Source organism: Mytilus californianus, unplaced genomic scaffold (assembly GCF_021869535.1).
Source record: "Mytilus californianus isolate M0D057914Y unplaced genomic scaffold, xbMytCali1.0.p SCAF_14, whole genome shotgun sequence".
NCBI lineage: Eukaryota > Metazoa > Mollusca > Bivalvia > Mytilida > Mytilidae > Mytilus > Mytilus californianus.
Genome location: NW_026262626.1, coordinates 12521823 through 12540927, shown reverse-complemented (window position 1 = coordinate 12540927; position 19105 = coordinate 12521823). Strand labels below are relative to the sequence as shown.

At 32.1% G+C, this 19105-nt stretch overlaps 1 long non-coding RNA gene across 2 annotated transcripts; it reads left to right on the top strand.

Moving 5' to 3' along the window:
• Positions 1–380: 380 nt before the first annotated feature.
• On the top strand, positions 381–7188 carry LOC127724211 (uncharacterized). 2 transcript variants are annotated; one of them, XR_007992394.1, is made up of 3 exons: positions 381–467; positions 5113–5199; positions 6546–7188. It is a non-coding gene; the product is annotated as an uncharacterized LOC127724211 (long non-coding RNA). The 2 variants fall into 2 exon arrangements; XR_007992393.1 differs by having other exon boundaries at positions 381–595.
• Positions 7189–19105: the final 11917 nt, after the last annotated feature.

Below are 19105 nucleotides of genomic sequence, written 5' to 3'. Positions count from 1 at the left end.
GGCGAGACTTTCGGCTGTGAAAAAATGACAGGGTTTTTCATATACTAGTAATTGGAACGTTATCGACCTTATCATATATTTCTGATAGTTTTCCCCTGCACCTATTCCCATATTTTCAAGCAGGAAAAAGTGACCTATTCCAGCGGCACGTCCTATCATCTTGTATATAGGAAGTGCCCCCCCCCCCCCCCGAGTAAAATACACAAATGTATAATACCTTAATTCAGGAGCACAGTCTCTCTTTACCGTAAATAACTTCGAGATTAATATGTAAGTTTACTTTGCTAATCGATGTTCCTGTAATTCAGATTTATATTTATTTGTGAGACCCCCGTCACTATTTATAGTCACTCAAAGAAAGGGGTTCTCCGTAACTGGGAAAATCTTATCTGATTCAGGATCAATTTATCGGTTACACTCCCCTATCACCAGTGATTCTTTGTTGTAAGCTGACATTCTGAAAAAAGGTATACTGTTGACTATCAATTTGCACGATTAGTTACAGATGTCGACTCGGACTACTGCAAAAGACAATAATTCAGTTCACTAATTTAGATTGAATAGTGGTTCGGTTAATCCCCTCTTCCCCAAACAAGTAAGAATTAGGTTACATCTTTTGGTAGTCCAAATAATTATGACGTCTTACAAGGCTATTTTAATTTTTTTTCTATCTATCTATCTTCATATTTCCGCACTCAGTCACAACTTTGACTATCACATGCCCAGAAAAAAGTTAAAATAGCCTTGCAAGACGTCATAATTATTTGGACTAATCTTTTGGCAAATATTTTGTTTATTTTCTTTGGTTACATCTTCTGACAACAGACTCGGACTTCTCTTGAACTGAATTTTAATGTGCGTATTGTTATGCGTTTACTTTTCTACATTGGCTAGAGGTATAGGGGGAGGGTTGAGATCTCATAAACATGTTTTACCCCGCCGCATTTTTGCGCCTGTCCCAACAATTGTGTCCGAAGTCAGGAGCCTCTAGCCTTTGTCAGTCTTGTATTATTTTTAATTTTAGTTTCTTGTGTACAATTTGGAGTTTAGTATGGCGTTCATTATCACTGAACTAGTATATATATTTGTTTAGGGGCCAGCTGAAGGACACCTCCTGGTGCGGTAATTTCTCGCTGCATTGAAGACCTGTTGGTGACCTTCTGCTGTTGTCTGTTCTATGGTCGGGTTGTTGTCTCTTTGACACATTCCCCATTTCCATTCTCAATTTTATGGTCGTACCACAGGGGTTTGTTACAATTTACCGGGTTTTCTATCCTTACGAATCCGGAAAAACTAACCAGGCCAGGTGATAAAAAATCTGTCTCCCCTTTTTATCCCACCAGAATATCAAAAGGTTGTCTCCTTACACCTACATGACAAAAATATATACAAATATGGTATCATGACAATGTGACGGCTCTTCAACAGAAACTAAAGACGTAGAAGTTAACAACTACATAGGTCACCGTACAGATTTCAACAATGGGCTAAAAAGGCAAACTGCGTAATAAGCTACAAAAGGCCAAAATAGATAGACAATATCTGACAAGGGTAGAAATGTCCAGAATGTTGAAAAAAAAATCTACTGTCCATTTTAGATCTTGGGTAAACTCCTTATATTATACTGCCTGGTCTGGTGGTAGCGTGTTCACCTCAAGTGCAGAAGGTTGTTTATTTTGAACCCAACCAGGTAAAACCAAAGACTTTAAAGTTGGTATTTGCTGCTTCTCCCTTAAGCACGCTGTATTATTAAGGTGTAAGAGCAAATACTGGTTTGTTCAGAGTCGGAATAATGTGTCAAGGTAAGGTGACATGTCTCTCAGAGAACTAGTGTAAGAGATAAATTAGTCCTGGTAAAAATAATGAAAATTGTCTGGTCAGACAAATATAACTGGTATTAAAAGTCCATGGATACAGAATTAACTAGTATATTTAGTCCGATGTCAGTAATTTATGTCCCCAGACTAATTTTCCTAGTCCATGACATCACTATTCTGAGGTAAAAATGTCCAGTTTTTATACGACCGCAAAAAAATTTTTGTGGTCGTATATTGGTATGACGTTGGCGTCGTCGTCGTCCGGCGTCGTCCAAAGACACATTGGTTTTCGCACTCTAACTTTAGTTTAAGTGAATGGATCTCTATGAAATTTTATCACAAGGTTAAATACCTCAAAAGGAAGGTTGGGATTGATTTTGGGGGTTATGGTACCAACAGTAAAGGAATTAGGGGCCAAAAAATAAGCATTTTTGTAACTTCCAGACATAACTTGTGTGTTAGTGTATGGATCTCTCTGACATTGTACCACAAGGTTCCATATCACAAAAGGAATGCTGGGATTGATTTTGGGGGTAATTGCCTCAAAATTTTAGGAATTAGGGGCCAAAAAAGGGACAAAAAACAAGCATTTTTCTGGTTTCATAACAATAACTTGTGTCTAAGTGTATGGATCTTTCTGAAATTGTACTACAAGGTTCCATATCACAAAGGGAAAGCTGGAATTGAGTTTGGGGGTAATTGCCGGAACGTTTAGGAATTGGGGGCTAAAAAGGGGCCAAAAATAAGCATTTTTCTAGTTTCCAGACAATAACTTGTGTTCAAGTGTATGGATCTCTCTGAAATTGTACTGCAAGGTACCATACCACAAAGGGAAGGCTGGGATTGATGATGGGGGTAATTGCCTCAATATTTTAGGAATTAGGGGCCATTAAAAGGGGCAAAAAACAAGCATTTTTCTAGTTTCAGGACAATAACTTGTGTGTAAGTGTATGGATCTTTCTGAAATTGTACTACAAGGTTCCATATCCCAAAGGGAAAGCTGGGTTTGAGTTTGGGGGTAATTGCCCAAAATGTTTAGGAATTTGGGGCCAAAAAGGGGCCAAAAAACACATTTTTCTAGTTTCCAGACAATAACTTGTGTTCAAGTGTATGGATCTCTCTGAAATTGTACTGCAAGGTACCATTCCACAAAGGGAAGGCTGGGATTGAGTTTGGGGGTGATGAATCATAAGGGGGTTCAAAAAATTGGGGGGGGGGATTTTTTTTTTTTTCCTTTTTTTTTCTTTTAAAATTTTCCATTTTAAGTTGGTTATTTCTGATTTATATTTAAAAGCAAATAATAATGATATGGTAGGAGATACACACCAAACAGGATGTGTAAATTATTATATAATAAGTATTGTGCAATAGCAAGAAATTTTCAATTGCGCAGTATTGCACAATAGCAAGAAATCTTCAATTGCACTGTATTGCGCAATAGCAAGAAATCTTCAATTGCACAGTATTGCGCAATAGCAAGAAATATCCAATAGCACAATATTGCGCAATAGCAAGAAATTGTCAATTGTACAGTATTGCGCAATAGCAAGAAATATTTAATTGCACAGTATTGTGCAAAAGAAGATACTTCGTATAAATTGCTTATTTCTTGACCAATTTCAATGGGGTTTTATTCTTGAATTCTTGGGTTTCTTTAATATGCTGAATCTAACAGTGCATTTAGTTTTTGGATTTTGGGCCCCGTTTTTTAATTGGTCCACATTGAGGTCCAAAGGGTCCAAAATTAAACTTTGTTTGATTTCCTCAAAAATTGAATTATTGGGGTTCTTTGATATGCCGAATCTAACCATGTATTTAGATTCTTAATTTTTGGTTCCGTTTTCAAATTGGTCTACATTAAGGTCCACAGGGTCCAAATTTAAACTTAGTTTGATTTTAACAAAAATTGAATTCTTAGGGTTCTTTGATATGCTGAATCTAAACATGTATTTAGATTTTTGATTATGGGCCCAGTTTTCAAGTTGGTCCAAAATTAAACATTGTTTGATTTCAACAAAAATTGAATATATGGGGTTCTTTGATATGCTGAATCTAACCATGTATTTAGATTTTTGTTTTTTTGGCCCCGTTATCAACTTTTGTCCACATTGAGGTCAAAAGGGTCCAAAATTAAACTTTGTTTGATTTCATCAAAAATTGAATTCTTGGGGTTCTTTGATATGCTGAATCTAACCATGTATTTAGATTTTGGATATTGGACCATAATAGGTGAATGTCCAATTCAAAATTTTTAAGTTCTTAGATCACATTCATTCTGTGTCAGAAACCTATGCTGTGTCAAATATTTAATCACAATCCAAATGCAAAGCTATATCAAGCTTGAATGTTGTGTCCATACTTGCCCCAACTGTTCAGGGTTCGACCTCTGCGGTCGTATCAAGCTGGGCCCTGCGGAGCATTTTATTCTAATACTGTATGCATCATGTCAAGTATATTTGGTGTATGAAAATTTTTAAGGATGTATGTTTGTCATGTTTGTCTGGCATGTTTTATTCAACCTTGACCTCATTTTTATGGTTCATTGCTCAATGTTATTTTTTTTGTTTGTTTTTTGGTCACTTTTTCTATTTCCTTATTTTCAAATTAGCAATAGGTCAACTATATTTGGTGTATGGAATGATTGTAAGGTGCATATGTCTGACTGAGAAGTTTCATCTTACCTTGACTTTATTTTCATAGTACATTGGACAATGTTTAGTTTTTGTGGTTTGATCTATTTTTCGGATACTGTTAGCAATAAGGCCCCTATATTTGGTGAATGGAATGATTGTAAGAAGCACATGTCTGTCTGGCATGTTTTATATGACCTTGACCTCATTTTCATGGTTCATTGGTCAATGAAAAGTTTGCATTGTTTTGTCAGTTTATCATATGCTTTAAGCAACAGGTAAATTATATTTGGTGGATGTAAAGATTGTAAGGTATGCATGTCTGTCTGGCAGATTCATATAACCATGACCACATTTTATGGTTCTTTGGTCAATGCTAAGTTTTCTTGGTTTTTTCATTTTATCAGATATTATAAGCATATGTCTACTTGTTGGTGTATGGAATGACTGCAAGGTGTCATATAAAAATAACAAGATGTCTGTCTGCCAAGGTTAATATTGCTGTGACCTCATTTTCATAGAATATTGATAATATTATTAAACAGCAAAAATGATGAGCAAGACAAGATATACAAATGATCCAAAATTGTCAGTTGCCTACTAGGACTAATTATGTGATAGTAGTTATTGTCATTAAATGATAATGTTTACACTTTTATGTGTAGGGCAAGGACATTAAAGATAAAGGGAAACTATAAACAAAAGAAATTATCAACAAAATTAGATTTACAGACGTCAACAAAGCCTAAATGGTAAGTCCACTTCTATAAAAGTTATTGCCCTTGAATAATGATTATTATGAAAATAAGATGTGGTATGATAAATAAGAAAACTATCCACCAGAGTTCAATTAAGTGGATGTAAGCAATGCAATTACTTATTAGAGGCCAATGATGACCTGTAAATAATGAGAAAACCCATACCCTATACATGATATAGTCATCTATAAAAGACACCAGAAACAAAATTTGGAACAAAACATCAATTCAAACTTCAAATATACCAGACTAATTTATAAAAAAAAACAAGTTATGAAAAAACAAATATGACGAACTTGAACCAACATCAACCACTAAACTATGTACAGGCTCCTGATTTTGGACAGGCAAAATATGGCAGGGTTGATATAAAAATAAGAAGCGGTATGATTGCCAATGAGACTTTTCTCCAATAGAGATCAAATGACATTAAATTTAACAAAATTAGTTCACTGTACAGCCTTCGACAATGAGCAAACCCTAGACTGCATAGTAATCTATAAAAGGCCATGAAATAACAAATGTAAAACAATTTAAAAAGGGCATGGTGTCTATCCATGCTAAACATGCTTGGGGGAAACACCACAAAGGCGAAAGCTAAGTGCCTGATTTTTGCACAAAACAAAAAATAAAAAACAAATATGATATATAGCAACAATTGACAACCACTGAATAACAGGCCCCTGACTTGGGACAGCCACTTACAAAATGTGGCATGGTTTAACATGTTTGTTGGCGCCAAATCCTCCTCTAATTATGGACAGTGGTGTAAGTGTCAGTTCATTTAAATATAAAAACTATAAAATCAGTTGAAAAGGGCTATTTTCTGCTCTTTGGTCAGGTTATTTTGATACATTCCCGTTTTCATTTTCAATTTTATTAACTCATTAGAATGCAACAAAGCAGAAAAACAGCTACCAAAAACACAGACCGGGTGTGGCTGGAAATTTATTCTTTCCCTTTAACAAAAACGACTCAACATACAGATCTATTAGTACTGACAGTTACTGACAGCTAATTCAAAGCAAATATCAACTAATAAAATAAACATTTTGTGAGCACCCAACCCACCCCTAACCTGGGACAGTGGTTTTAATAACAGCACAACATTTGAACAAACTGTAAACATTTGTTGCAATTGGCTTAACTCAAAAGACTGCAACAAGGCACAAAAAACAACTAATATGAAAACCATAGACACAAAGCACTGAAATAAGAGTTCTTACAATTTTAAATATTCAAATGAAAGTTTTATCAAAATGTACATAAACATGATAAAATAGCCATTTTATTGCTGTATTTCGCTTCATTTATAATTTTTGAGTTTTGTGTATTTGTAGGTCAGACATCTTGGTTTTCATGATCATCATTCAACAAGTCAATACTGAACAGAAAACTTAAAGTTGATATTTTTCTACATAGTGTGACTTTTTTATTAATTTGAAATGGAATGTGTTTTTTTCCTACATAAGAAAGAGGAAATTTCATCATAATGACTATAAACAAAAAGGCGTCATATTATCATGATCATAGATGCACAAGAACTTAATCATGTAAATGCAACAACGTAATTATCAATTGAAAGAAGGGAGTAATGAAAAAATATATTAGTATTTTGTTGTTCAAATGAACTTGCTTTATCCACTCATTTAAATCGCTCCATCCAATAAAGATGTATGGTGGAAGATTTTTGAAGAACAGATTGCAAAAGAGGTTTTGTCTTAGAATTGTAGGAATATTCTAGTGGATGAAATAATTTATTTACTTGACTCTTATATAGTGGACTGAATAATTGTACATAGCAAGCTGAAACAAGAAAAACTAAAACTTAACAGGAAAAGTGTTTATTTTATAAATTTGCAAATATAAACGTAATATTATGAACACCACAAAGGTATAAGATTCAAATCATTTGCATATTCATGTATTGCAATGGAACTATAACAAAGAAAACTTTAACTCATGAAAAGAGTAAACTATTAACTGTGCTTTGTCAATTTATTCAGTCAGAATATGAAATATTTTTTTCAGTTCTATTTTTCATAATAAAACAAACAAGACAAAGATTTCAAATCAATATTTTTTTCTTTTATTAAGACATGTCATCATTTTATTTCAGTTAAAGGATTTTATTTTTTGACTTTAAATAGTATTATACTTTCCAAAATAATAATAATCTTTATTGTCATATAAACAAATTAAAAACATGTTTGTGACAAAATGAAAAAAACCAAAATACACTCATACATGTCATATATATATTATAAACTTTTTACTACCATGACTACCAAACAGAATTCATTGTAACATACACATTACTGTATATTTATAATTTGAATTCCATAATAAAAACTCTTTCATTATTTAAGTAGTGATATTTCTTCATAAAGCTCTTGCAATTGCATTAATGTGATTTCAATATTATAAACTTTTTACTACCAAACAGAATTCATTGTAACATACACATTACTGTATATTTATAATTTGAATTCCATAGGATTTTATTTTGTCCCATGGAATATTAAAAATCCCATGGGATAATTATAGTCCCATGGGATTTTTTTTGTCCCATGGGACAACAAATATCCCATGGGACTACAATTATCCCATGGGACCCAAAAAAATCCTATGGGATTTAACCAAAATCCCATGGGATAATGGTCAATCCCATGGGATTTGCCTTATCCCATGGGATATTGAAAATCCCATGTTTTTCTAAATCAAATTACAGAATATATATAATAATAACAGTAGAAAAGCAATGAAATTATTGAATCCCATGTAATTCCGCACATTTTGGTTATATACACGACATTGTAGGTCTAAGGAGAGGCGGCGGCGGATTTGCAAATGAGTGTTTTGCAAATTAAAAGTGTCCAGTGTTTTACGTTGGAGAAATATGTGATGACATAAAACTGCTATCAGATATTAATGGTTTTTTTTTATCGATTTTGTGTATATATTTCTTTTTCTAATACAATCAATAATTTATTTATTTCAAACATATTTCTGTTTTAATTTCAAGCAATTGCTTAATTAGCAATGCATACCCAACATGTTTCAATGTACTTGCGATATTTTAACTTCGATTTGTTTTGATAAACACGTAACTATTGTTTTAGTTTTATTTTGCAATTACAAAGTAATCCGTGCAGGAAATATATTTAATGCCTCTATTTTACATATCAAAGAATTTTACTTCGATCATTCTAGGATATGGCATTGGTTTAGAATTGTGTTGCGTGTTACAGACACATGTGTATTGTTTAGGACTATATTTTGACAATCTGTTGATTATTTTTTGTTATTCATACCAACTGATTTTACACAAAATTGTTTAAGATCCAACACCAATGTAATGAAATCAAATCTGTATAAATTTGCGTTCAGAAAAAGGAATTCAATCAATCCATAATACTTCAAATGTGTTACACCTCAGTCCAATTTCTGCAATAAAATCAATTGTAACTTATATTTCTGAATGCTGTCTCTAGAATGTGTACTCTAATTCCCATGATATATATAGATAGATTTAAACGGCCCCAACACACTATCATGACTCGGTTTAACATCACGAAGTTTATGTTTCACACTTGACCTTGATATATATTCCTTTGTCGAATGTATATCCCTGTCGTGTCATCGTTTATGATTTACTAGACAAAAACACGCGCGAGCGCGGCTTGAAGACTACTTGGAATGTTTATGGTAATACACAGATTGGGTTCGTGTTTTTCAAACTGTTTTTATGCACTGATGCATTATGTAGATAGTTTTGATTAGTTTGTCAGTTCTTCTTCTATAGGAGTTTGAATGTCCAATTAGTAGCTTCTGTCTCGATGTTACACAGGTGCATCTAGAACGGAGGAAATAACTCAGAGAAGCAAGAAGACAACCTAGAACACAGCTGATGATTATAACATTTCTCAGTGTTGCTAGTTTGTAGTATTTTGTTTTTCGAAAGGTGCGAGTCAAGTTCTGACTCTGTGTGATACGGGTGCTCCAAGAACTGAGGAAATAACTCAGTTTTTGGTCGGGTTCGTGTTGCGTAGTCTATATTTTTCTATGTTGTGTTTTGTGTACTATTGTTTGTCTGTTTGTCTTTTTCTTTTTTAGCCATGGCGTTGTCAGTTTATTTTCGATTTATGAGTTTGAATGTCCCGCTGGTATCTTTCGCCCTCTTCTAAGAGAAGACAACCAAGAACTCTCTGATGATTTAAAACATTTCTTCAGTGGTGCGAGTTTGTAGTATATTTTTTTTTTTCGAGTGGTGCGAGTTGTAATAATTAGTGAGAGTGTGAGTTAACCGTGGGCTAAGTTGTAATAATTCATGAGAGTGTTTGAGTGGTGAGAGTTGGCCGTGGGCTGAGTTGTCATAAATTCAAGACAAATTGAATACAAAACCATTTCCGCCTACTTACAAAACGTAGACGATAAAGAACGAACAACGGAACTTTATTTGGCGTTTAATTAATTAAGCTACGCTAGTTAAATCAATTACTATATGAAGTTATAAAGTACATTACATACACTAACTATTTACTATTATACAATACTTCAGACGATCGTCGGGTCGGAGACAAACCGGCTAAAAAATTTTGATCTACAAATTTAATTGTATAGGTAATAGTATAGATTTCTAAATGCGTCTGTATTTTACTAGTATTACTTGTGATGTAAGGGCTTCTTCCCATCTCAAATTTTGCCCTAGTTTTATAAATGTAAATCTTAATTAAGTTGTCTGTTTAATATTTTCAAGGTGTTGTATGTGTTTTTTATTATTCTATGTTCCTTTTTGCAAGAGTGTTGCATTTTAATCTTAGATCTATAGCATATCTAAGATTACGAGTCTGTCAAATATTCTGTTAATAATCCAAAATGACCACTCATACTAAAAACGTACACAGGGAAGAGGATCTTAATATCAGTAATTAATAAAAAAAAAAAAATTGAGTTCCCCAAAACTCTGCAGATAACGGTACAGTAGCATCAGGACTAGCAGAAAGCTGCGGTTTCTTTTTGTTTTTGTTGGTTTCTTTTTAGGTTCATTTCCAAGAACAGTTTTAAATATTTTCAAGGTGATGTGGGTTAAGCATAAGTAGTAAAGAGGTCAAATATATATTTGATAAAGGATTTGTTGTAATTGGTACTTCATATAATTTTCTAAAAATCATTGCAATATGTTCTATAGTTAATGAATATATGTAAAAAAAAAAAAAAAACAATTGAAAAGAGAAGGTATCATAATGCGACTTTGCTGACCATGGAATTCGAAAATGAAGAAGAAATTAACATATAAAGTGGATCATCACAATATATTTCATTAGATAGAAATGTTTTTACTTTGCCAAAATGTAGATTTTGCCTTGCTTTTTACAAGCTACAAGTTGTGCCAACTTGCCAAAATTTGCACAAAATGATTCATGAAAAAATGTTTTTTGTGAAGACCATGCATTAAATTTTGTAGATAGACAGAAATCTTTGCGATGGAATTTTTAAATAGGATAGAAGATAGAATTTATAAAGTACTTTAAAAAAATAAAAATATAATTAAAAAGGGATGTCACCGAAATTGTTTTCTTGCTACAAGTAAAAAATGAAAATTTCATTAACATTAAAAAATGACTATAAAAGTTATCTCCCGTCATAAAGGTAAGTTGAAAATTAAATTAAATTAAATCAAACAAAAACAAATATTTGGTAGTTGTTAAATCAGTCTTACTTATTTGTTGCAGGGCTGGTTTTCTTGCATATTATGAACGCTGGAAAACGGAAAAAGCATCAGAATGAGACCTTCTCATTAACATTCAGATATTAGCCAAGACCTTGTTTCAAAATTTATTATACAAAGATGTTAACAATGGTTATAAATAAACTCATCATAAGTATATGGATAAAAAAAATTGTCGCCAGTCTCGCGTTTCTATTTTTCTGGAAAAAAACAATCCTCACATCATATTTTGCTAAAAACTAAAGTCCAATAAGATAATTAAACCCGGCTTTTGACGTCGTAGTGACATCAGGATTGACAATTCCGTAGACACCTGTCAAAATTATAGCATCTTAGTTGTTTATCACTAGAATTTATATACATTTAAAAACATTTAAGAATATTAGAATTCTGGGAAATCAGGAGTTAGATATTCTTATACCTCATTAAAAAAAAATATATGATTCCAAATTATTATCATGGGAATAATAAAGTCTTGAAATTAAAATGTTAGTTGATAAATCCATCCTCCGTTTACCATGCATGGTCTTCACTATGACTAAAAGTGTTAAATGGAAAAGAGGTTAAAACCAAACAATTGTCTTTAAATCTAACATTCCTTCCGAAACCTTGAAATGGTTGTATCTATTGTTATTCAGAATTCAGTTTCTTCGACGTTTTTTAATAATTGAAACAAGATTTTTGATAGAATTGCGTTGATCAGTATTGGCTTCTTGTAGTTCTAGTTTAATAAGTAAACATGTTGTGACTAATTTATCACTAACCTAAATATAACAATCCTTCAATGTTATCAAGTACTTGACAACAAAGCTAAACATTTTTGCCGACAGCTATTGAAGCTAATTAAACTGTTCAACAATGTGACTGACTCTTGAATGTAGCACATGAAACGTCTGTCGAATGGTACAAGGAGGATCCTACAGTGTCACTTATTATCAAATTTGTTTAGAATATTATGTTTGATATCAAAATAAGTATGGGACAAACATTTGATATTTGCAATTTATCTTTTGGACTTGATTGTACCTGATTCTAAGTCATCAACTTTTAAAATTTTCTCAGCCGATGGCGACATAAAGCATAATTCTCACTGGTCCTTAATGAACAGATAAACTTCAGCTGAGTTCACTTATAATAAACAATCCTTGAATATTTAGTGTAAACTACAAGAACAGGAATTCGGGATGCACTTTGAAGTTGGTCGTTATTAATTAATCATCTAGTTGTGACTATATGTTCGATACGACTTGAAAAACGTTTACCATTAAACAAAAAATGAACAATAAAATATTGATAATAATCAAACACTGCATGTTGTATTTCTTCACTAATGCTAAATCATTTGCAGCTTTTGACGTATATCATAGCTCTAAATTATACAGCATCGCAATTAGGTATGTTAAAGACAATATCCCAAAAACGGCAATATATGCTATATCATACGAGGCACAAGTAAATACATAAAGAAAATATGAACACATTTATCAGTCTATAACAGTACATATATCTAATTTGATAAGTTCTAGGTTTAGTTACAAATGATTGTGGAGTGTTTACATCGCACGAGTTAAAAAAAGGCTTCATATTTTGTCGAGCAGTTGATATTTTACAATAACAATATCATGGAAATTCGATACTAGTAATAAATTTATTGGATTTATTTTGTGTGTTTTGCTGTTAATTAAAGTTTAGTTACCATCAAGCTTACTGATCCGCCTTTAAAAACGATTGGATCAAACTTGTGTAGTGATGAGGTAGTAGGTATCGCGTTTTGAAGTCAACGGACGATATATCCAACTAATAAATGACAATATGTATCTAGAGGAAGCATATGTATTTCGACAGTTACATGAAACATGTTGTCAATCAAAAAATCCTTATTGAGGCAACTTTCTCCTTCGCAACTCTTATATGCCATAATTGCATTATTATATCCAACTACATTCAAATTTTCAACACAAATGTTAATGGAATGCTAGAAAAATTTAGTTACTCTCTAGGTTAAAAGAAATATATGGAAGGGGTGTATCGGGGACAATACTATCTAAACAAAATTTAACAAATGAAAACAAAAGTTAACAAGAGGACGAAGGATATGCAGAAATAAAAACGTTTCTCGAAGAAGTACAGACAACGGCATAGACAACAGAAAACATGAAAACATGAAAACAACAGCTCACAATGCATTTAACAAAATAAGCATAAAGACTGCATAAAGAAAGAACGATTAGCAGTTATCGTTCTACAAATTGCACAAATCGTGACGAGTTAAAAAAACAAAACAAAAACGCGACTAAAACACGCATTATGGGATCAGTTCTATATGAGAAAAAGAAATAAAATTATGGCAACGACAAATAAAACATATTTGTCGTCATCAACTTTACATTTATTCTTTTACGGTCTACCAAGTCGGAATGGTACACGTAACATATAAATTGAGATGACATTATACTTACCATTCAGAATCTTCAGTCTAGAAGCTAAATTTAAACAGGACCACCTGTCAAAGAAATTTCTAAAATATCGTTCAAACTGATTGATATACATAGTGGTCAAATGACAAAAATAGAAGTTTCACTAGGATTGACTAAATCTAACACACTATCTTAACAATCCCTTTTTGTCTGCAACTACGATATTCATTTCGTCCCTCAGGACTCACTAGCCTAGTTTACGCAGTCATTTTTACTATGCTGAGACAAGATTTCAATGATGCGGTCATTTTCTGTAAACTTACTGTTTCATAAATATTTAAGATGTCTACTCAACGCTAATTTTGCTAACACCAATTTGGTATACGGTTTTCGAAATTTTTAGCTCTCAAAGTTCTTTTGCACACTGTATGAAACGTATTAGGATAACTTGTTATTTTCATATAAGTGTTTATTTGATGCAAAACCAAAAAGAGATATAATTGATATCCAAAAATTAATGAATGCTAAGGATGTAAACAACTATATGTTACTGTTCGGCCTTTAACAATTAATAATTTAATTTTGGATGTAACACGTCTTCTGATTGGCTGAAAGTGTTTTGTCTATCAGCTCATAGACATAATTTTTTTTTTTTTTCAAAATTTTCTCTTAAAAATGGAATTTAGAATTAAATTATAAGGAATGACTGTAATATCTTTTTCTGTCTATGAAGAAATAACATCAAAAATGTGGTGCACACTGAATAACCCGCGTAAACCCATATTGTATATTGATCTTCAAATGTCCAGAAATAACAAAATATGAATTAATACGGAGGATTTAACCAATGACCTGATGTATGCTGAAAGCAATGAACGACACACACATATGACGGGAACCAATGACATACACTTAATTCTTGGTTCCTAACTTGGGACAGGCATACATATAAAGAATGCAGACATTTTGTTTAAGGCATGTTATAAAAATAGAATAATGAATATATGGAGTCTGAAGAACATATAATTAAAATTTATGTTTGATTATAACGTTAAGAACAAGTTTGTGGTTGGAATTTTTAACTTTCAACGTTTTCTGATGATTGCGTCCCCCCATTTTAGCAGGTTGCACAGGACATCCCGGTGAATCTTTATAGCACCCTGTTATACCTGTTATATATTACACCTGACTTTATAAAACGATTAACCTTCCCTGCTATATTATGATTTTGTTTATACTGGCATCTACTGGTGAACGTTTAATTCGTCCCTAAAGGTTGTTGTGTTGACATAAAATAAAAAATATAATTGATATGTTTACTTTCTGCATATTGGTTGTTTCTGAAAACTAGGATAATTCTATCCCAAGGCATATATTGCCTTAGTCGTTTTGAACATAGATTTTTGCAATTTGTGTTTTGTGAAGCCCTTCAAGTTTGTATTTAATTTGACTTTTTGAACTATTTTCATTCGAGCGCCATTGTTAAGTTTTATGTAGACGACGTCTGATGTACCAAGTTATAAGTCTGGTATCTTAGATGAACATTATACAATCACTGTGTCGATGCCACTGTTGATGAATGTTGTTTATCGAGGGTAGCCCAGTAGTCAGCACTTTTGTGTTGACCTGAAATATTGTGGATATGCTCATTTCCTGTAAATTTATTGTTTATAAAATGGTGAGTTATTGGAAACGCTAAGGTTTTTCTTTCCTCTGGTTTAGATTGCATAAATAAAGGCAACAGTAGTATACCGCTGTTCGAAACTCATAAATCGATAGAGATAAAAACAAATCCGGGTTACAAACTTAAACTGAGGGAAACACATCAAATAAATGAGGAGATCAACGACACAACAAAAACACAACATTAAAATGTAACACACACAGAAACGAACTATAATATAACAATGGCCATTTTCCTGACTTGGTACAGGACATTTTAAGAAAAAAATGGTGGGTTGAACCTGGTTTTGTGGCATGCCAAACCTCCCGCTTTTATGGCAACGTCAAGCACAACACCACAACGACAACATCACATGACAGGACCACAATACAAATAAATGGGAGAACATATAATCCATTTTTTGCACAAGTTTTCGTAAGTTTAGTTTTATTTCATTGCCTTCAACTTTGTATTTGATTTGGCCTTCCAACCTTTTTTTATTCGACCACCACTGAAGAGTCTTAAATAGGAAAAACGTACGTTTGAAATACCAAATCATAATCCTTGTATCTTTGTTTAGGTTTTGAAAAGGTCATTTGATTTTCAGCATTTTTTGCCAGAACGCAACCTCTTTTGTTTTGGTTGTATAGTACAGGACAACATTAAAAAGTGTTTTGGGAACGTTACAACTTCCTCTCTTGTTGCATCGTATGCATATTCCTAAGATTGTAATAAACAGAAAGAACTATTTCAAGATAAAACAAACACAAAGACAAGGGAAGTTTGTGCGATCGTAACACATGACTAACCCCACTACATTTTTTTACCTCTACCTAGCCATGGTATATAGGCGTTGAGACCATGTGATGTTCGCTATTGTTTGTCTTTGTTGAATTTGTTTGTATGTCTATATTAAGGGTTGCTGTAATCCAACCATTTCGTTTTCTTGACATATTTTTTCCAGAAAAGATGTTTCTATTGATTCATCTATTGTTGGTATTAAACGCCACTTTCAGCACTCTTTGCTATTTTGGCTGTCAGTATCGATTGATTGATCTTTGACAGGACAACTTGCAATCTTTGTCGATCAATATCAAATATGGTTGCATGTTTCCAAATTCCGAGGATCGATATCAAAACATCAGTGTTTCGACTTGGAGCAGTAATTGCGATAGAACTGCGCTACAAATAATCGCTGTTATCATTCAACTTTCTAGTGTTATACATTTGAGATTACAAAAATGTATTTGACATTATTTTTTATTGTGTATACATTTTTTTATTTTGAAAGCACGCTAAGGTAATTTATCATATAAAGAATGGAATCATGCACTGAGATCTCAGATGAATAGAACTACGAATGCAATGAAAAAAAAATCGACTTGAGTTTTAGAAAAAACGGAAGGCATGTTGTTACAAACAGAATAACGAAACTTAAATAGCAAAATAAGCATGCACATAATACTTTCCACAATCTTCCTGATCTCTGTCGATCCATACTTGTGACGATAAACAAAGATTACTTAAAATTTCTTACAAAAAAACCTGTCATACTGCAGGCAGACACGCACGCTTCTATTATGAAATTCATGTCGTTCATTTAAATTAAACCGATTGGTAATATAAGTGTTACGTGATCAAATCCATTAATTTTATTTACCAGTTCAAATGGAACAGAATAATTACGTATCGCGTTGAACAAAATGTGTATATTATATATAATACATTTCGATTGCATTCTACGCATGATGTGCACTCGTTTGTGATCAAGATAGTTTGGCATACGCCTTAATTTAGTCAGGAACTCCTGTTTTATATCAGTATTTCATTTAACTGTTTTCAATATCTTCCAAAACAAATTGACTTTGAAGATCATAGTGTGATATTTAATGAGTATTGGTTAATATCCCTAATTGGTCACATTTTCAATGGAATTTATTTTTAATTAAATGAACTTCCCAAGAAGACAATCTATAGCTGCTCAACAGACATTCGAAAGTGAGACAAATCATACACACAAACTCAAATATAACTAGTAAATGCAAATGTTTATTTTGATTCCCTTTTGTTCGACAAATATTATATTAATCTATCATACTGGTTTCCCGACCTAAAGCTGTCAGAGCTTTTCTCGATTCAGCTTTTCTTTTTAAATAATACTATAGAAGGGTATCTTGAGAAGTCATTGTTCGAAGCATTACATTATTACATAAATGAATCAACATTCAATGTAAATATTTAAAGAATTAAACTTGGGACATGAAATATTTTTGTGACAGCCAATGCTAATATTACCCTGTATAGCCTAGCGATATACTGAAGCGTTATTAGGTTATTCAAGTAAAACAAATAATCGAGTAAACCTGAAAACTTTAGTATCAGTCTTTAAGCATTACCTAGAAATAATCCACATCCCACTTAAAACTGGTTCATAATTGGCTGTGTTGTTGAAACTGTTACATATGCATGCTTCTGCATAATGCTTTGTTGATGATTGTTTAACGTACAGTACTGTGATTTCTTTTCTTCGTAATCAATAACTTTTCTTGTTCCGTACTATTTTTGTCTTTTATCTGAGGCAGCTTATGTATTATCATTGGTATGCTATCAGAAAAAATGAGTTGTTACTTAATTATCCTTTACATAAAGTTTAAAAATTGTTTGAATTTTTAAAAAGAGAAAAAGTTTGAAAATTAACTATGAAAATAGATATTTGTTTAGTCCGGTTATGTTTTGGCACGATTGGAATGGAATGATCAGTTTTTATATTGAACTGAAATACCAATTACTTCTACATGTGAAGAGTATACATGTGGTGACTGATGAAAAATATCAAATGATGCCAGCAGGTCGAATTGACCATTCGAGTTTCTAATAATAATAATGAATGTTGAAACACAAAGAATTTGATTTAATCATGAGATGCATATTATTTCATGGATCTATTATGCCCCAAGAGTTTTATTCAATTAAGAAAACTTACTAATTGATAACAAAACAATTTACGAAATACAAGTATGATAGACACGAACCAACGACAATCACTGAACTACAGGCTCCTGATTTGGGACAGGTAATTTGAGACAAGATCTAATTTAACACTAAAATACTTTTCAAATTGATGATTAAATTGGTGCATTTGCAAACAAGAAAAAAAGATATAAAGATTATTCATGGGTTTCTTAGATTTATTTCCTTGGAAACATCATGTACCTAGAACTTAGTGTAAATCTTGTGATATAATTAACATGTTACCATAGTAACCAATCCTAAATACAAGTTTATTATTTTAACATGAATGTAAGTATGCTTAATGTCATTCTGTCTTTCTATATTCTTTTGTAGTTTTTCTTCTTCTAATCTTAAGAATTACAAATTTTCACATTTCATTTCATGAAATTACATTTTTTGACAAACCTGTTTCCATAGCAACATATTTGTTTTTTTGTTATTCTGTTGTATTTCTCTTTTTAATATAAATAAGAAGAAAATTGAGATGAAATAAAGTTTGTTTTATCTTTTAATTGCATTGAACTTGATAAAAATCTTTAAAAATGTGAAATTAGCAATTTTTGTTTCCATGGTTACCACCTTTGGCAAAAATTCCCCCAAGAATTTTATTGCATATATCGAAACTAGGATATGTCTCTTTATTGGTAAGTATGGTGTTCTATTCTAATATGAATGCATACGTTTGCTATATTTCCACAATATTGTCTAAATTGAGTATTTCTAACAGCTGTTGAACCAAGGTTGGGTGGTATTTACCGCCCCTGAAATTTACCGGCGGTATTTAACGGTATTTACCGTCCGGGAGTCCGGGAATCCTCAAGTGGTCAATACTGGCAAATACTGGTCTTTTGAAATTTTCATTGTGGTTTTTACTATTTATTGAGGTAAAAACTAGATAAAAAGTAAGATATGTTTAAACTTTTATCTTTTATCATGTTTTATTCATTTTTAACACTTATACCTCCTAATTTAGTCCTAATACATTATGATATCATGGATATTGCATACCTTAGATATATAAAGAATTGACATATTAATTATTTCAACATTTATAAATCCAGATATTTTTTTTATTGA